This window comes from Adiantum capillus-veneris, chromosome 10, assembly GCF_014529385.1.
Source record: "Adiantum capillus-veneris isolate H3 chromosome 10, ASM1452938v2, whole genome shotgun sequence".
Lineage (NCBI taxonomy): Eukaryota > Viridiplantae > Streptophyta > Polypodiopsida > Polypodiales > Pteridaceae > Adiantum > Adiantum capillus-veneris.
The window spans coordinates 82227962-82231787 of record NC_140940.1 but is presented as its reverse complement, the minus strand read 5'-3'; the positions used below and the strand labels follow the sequence as shown (position 1 = coordinate 82231787).

The 3826-nt window shown below is 40.5% G+C and overlaps 1 pseudogene; it reads right to left on the bottom strand.

The window, feature by feature from the left end:
• Positions 1-414: 414 nt before the first annotated feature.
• LOC147449150 (uncharacterized) lies at positions 415-1502 on the bottom strand (annotated as a pseudogene).
• Positions 1503-3826: the final 2324 nt, after the last annotated feature.

The following is a 3826-nucleotide window of genomic DNA, read 5'->3' as shown; positions in this document are numbered from 1 at the left end:
GCACACTTAGATGACAAGTCAAACAACAATTATACCTATTTCTTTTAGACAAGAGAAAAATTTTCTCTTTGTACGTACCAAAAAAAAATGCTACCATTTCTAATGCAAAAGATTCCATATTCAAGCACGGGCAAACTCACGAGAAAATTTTGGAAGAGGCTCATGGTTAAATGGACAATATCCCAACCAAAAACTACTAGAGAAGACGCATAAATCACTAGTCAAAACTATGGTAAGAAAATCTTGTAAAAATTTGGCAGAGTTTTTCTAACTAAACAGATGCTATGGCAAACAAAAAAACTATGACAGACAAAAAAATCAAGTAGAAAATCTCTATGGCAAAGATATGACCAAATTTTGATAAAATTCTGACAATATTTTGGTGCAAATCTCAGATCATGACAGCCATAAACACTGAGGAGACGGTGTACAAGTTATGCAAACATGACTCAAGACAAACGCCATAGACTGCCAAAGTCGGCACCTCACAAGCGTACAAGGTAGTATCCCAAACTTAAAAGGGGGTAAAAAATCAAAATGTGAAAAAAAAAAGTTACTGAAGAAGAAGGCGGGGGTCATGATTTTATTCATGGGGTGAAGTGGATGTGTAGTGTGTATAAGAGTTGTCATACAAGCTAGCAGCCCAAGATAGGCCAATCCATGCATACATAGTTGGGCTTAGGCCTAGTCGGGGCTGTTATACCTCCAAGGAGAGAGGATGATGTGCTCTCTCTGGGCCCGGGCCCTGTCAATGCCGGACTCCAAGCTTATTTTCACTCTCTTGCTCTCTGATCCAAAAGAAGACGAAGAAGAAGAAGAAGCAAGCGCGGGTAAAAAGTGCTTCTTGAAGAGAGGGAAGGGGACCCTCTGCACAACCTCAAAGCTGGTGGGGTGGCCATGATGGTAGCCCAAATTCAAAGACTCATCTTGGATTGCGAAGCTGCTAAACGCCACCTCATTCACCAGCCCCCATGCTATCAACACTTGAATGTACAGCAATGATGACTCCAGCCACATGCTTTCCCGGGAGAGGAGCTGCTGCGCATCAACGTGCAGGACCAGGTTGTTGAGGGAAATCTCGTGGGAGGAGAGGGCCTTCTCCAGCTCTCCAGCACCTCCTCGCAGGAACAGCTGCTTCGCCAGGTGAGGGTACCCGCCCATGCCGTCAACATCTTCTGGCATCACCAACCTCTCAAGATCCCCCTCCCCCTCCCCCTCCCCCTCCGTGCACGATACTGAATATCGCGGGCGCCGTCTAATGAGACGCCCACCTTCAGATACCTGACTACGGCATCTGTCTCTTTGATCTTGGAGGCTATCAGCAGCTTCACGCTCTGCGACATCCTCCCCACGCCTTCCATTAACGCCCTCTCCTCCTCCTCCTCCGATTCTTTCCACGCCGCCAGGCCACCCATCATCAGCTCCTCTTCCTCGGTCTGATCTCCACCGTCCCTTGTATGAGCCTCCACCTCCATCCCTAATTCGTCATCACCATTCTCCATGAACGCTAACGCCTACGTCGCCATGTTGCTTATATAGTCCCTGCTCGACATGTAAACGCGTCGCAAAAAAGCCAATTTCAACATCTTCACACGACGCGAAAAACCATATTTCCTAACCCGAGTTTAGGGCCAAAATTTGAAGCATATGTGCCCTAGAAATTCAACACTTTTGCCGGTTTTATCAAAGCTTAAGGTATACACACAAATCAATTAACAATATAAGCACTTATCTATTGATCATGGCTGCAATACCATAGCCTTCATATACACACGGACACGATAGACGTAGCCGAATAGACCTTCGATAGTGAATGTTCACTACACATATTTATAACAATTGCATGGTGCCTCTTCGTGTGCTAATTGAGTGCTCACATTGTGGGCACACAAAGTATGAACTCCTACAAGTTACATACACTACAAGAGGTCATCGAAGACTGATGTTTTGATTATCAACGTTTGAGCCACGGTGTCGGTATGTTCGATGAAAAATGAAATGGAGAGAAAGAAGTTTTCTTTGCACAAAAAAAAGGTTTTCGACATTTATATCGGCGTATATATTGATGGTAAAATTTTTGACTTTTGATGCTTATAGGGATGTCTATATCAAAGGTTATACCATCACAAATACTGACGATAATACTAATACCCTATCAAAATTAAGCATCAATTAGATCTTACCCTTTTCCCTTTGATCCCTCTCCCACGCACTCTCTATTCTTCTTCTTCTCGGACCTGCACCCACCCTTATGCTTCTCTCATGATCTCTCTCTCTCTCTCTCTCTCTCTCTCTCTCATACACACACACATAAACATTTTATGTTATGATTGTGTTAAATAGTTATAGATTTGTGATAATATATTGAGATGTACATATATTGACCTACACACACACACACACAATTAGAAAGAGGTTTGAGGTCTCGTGATGCATTTGTTTAAGTTCTTAAGCAGTTTAAGTTTTATACATAGGCCTACAAGGTGGAGATCATTTTTTGGTACATGTTGTTAGTCACAATGTGTACAACATGATTTAGGAACTCATGGAGTTTGGTTTAGCCAATGTGGAGCAAGGTTCATGAGGATCCCTCACTCATTTTGTTGAGTGTTTCTAGCTATGTCCATACACAGGTACTTCGTTTACTTGATGGATGTCACATTTATTGATATCAATATATGAGACATATTCCACATGAGATTATGAGTCTCTAGGACTAACATTGGCACCTATTTCCTCAATTATGTGTTGCAATAGAGTCCGTAGGTTCTGGTCAAATCCATTTTTCTAGACCATTTCAAGCACATGGTATACCGAGAACAATTTCAGTGGCCAAAAATCATTGAATCATTAGAGGAATATTGGGGTCACTTGAGGGTCTTTTTAGAATTGAGAAAAAATCAAGTGCAATAAATGGCATGGAAGGCATCGTAACGGAGATATCTTTCAAAAAATATGCATAGTATATGAACTTAATTTAGAAAAATATCAACTGATTAAAAAAAAAATTGAAGAAAATCTCACAAAGGTAATCTAATGATTACAAATTTGTAGAGTTTCATGGATATTTGGATGGATTTGCAACTTTAAACAACCATATCAATAGGTCAATGATTCACACTCTCACAACTCAAACATGATTCAATGCACACGGACAGACTTCATACTACATACATTTGTTTTCTTAATTTTTATCTCTTTTGGGTTTTAGGAGACTAGTATATTTACCTACCATGGTATAACAACATAGTAGGTTGTTGATGTAGTTGTGTGTATTCCAAGGCACTACCAAAACAAAGCAAAGGACCAAAACTACCTACAAAAACTGTACCTAAGGGTCAAGGGTACTGTATGCACCAAAGAGATCAAGAACATACAAAGGCATCTTCTAGTCAAAGCTAGATTTGGTGCTATAATAGGGAAGCACCAAGGCAGTACCATCCTAGATGTCTAAGTACTTCCAAGACAAAGTAAACATAACAAATCTAGCTAGAAGCAACACAAAATATAGTTGGAGACAGTAGTGCCTTGCCGGTATACATTGAAGCTCAAGCAAGAAGGATGGTGCGAAATCCAAGATACGATATGCGTCCTCTCGACAAGCCACATGAAAGACATGTCTTAATTGATGATGAGTGTGATTCGTCATCATAAAAGTTTGTTGAAATTAAGAGACAATGTTTTTTGTTGAAATGATGTTTTTTTATGTTCATTGTAGCATTCTTGTATTGTCCTTATTTTTGGAAATTTCATGCGTGCAGAAATTGTTTATAACTCTCTCACTTTTTCTCTTGTTGTATGCCATTTTGTATCCGATGCAGTCCAA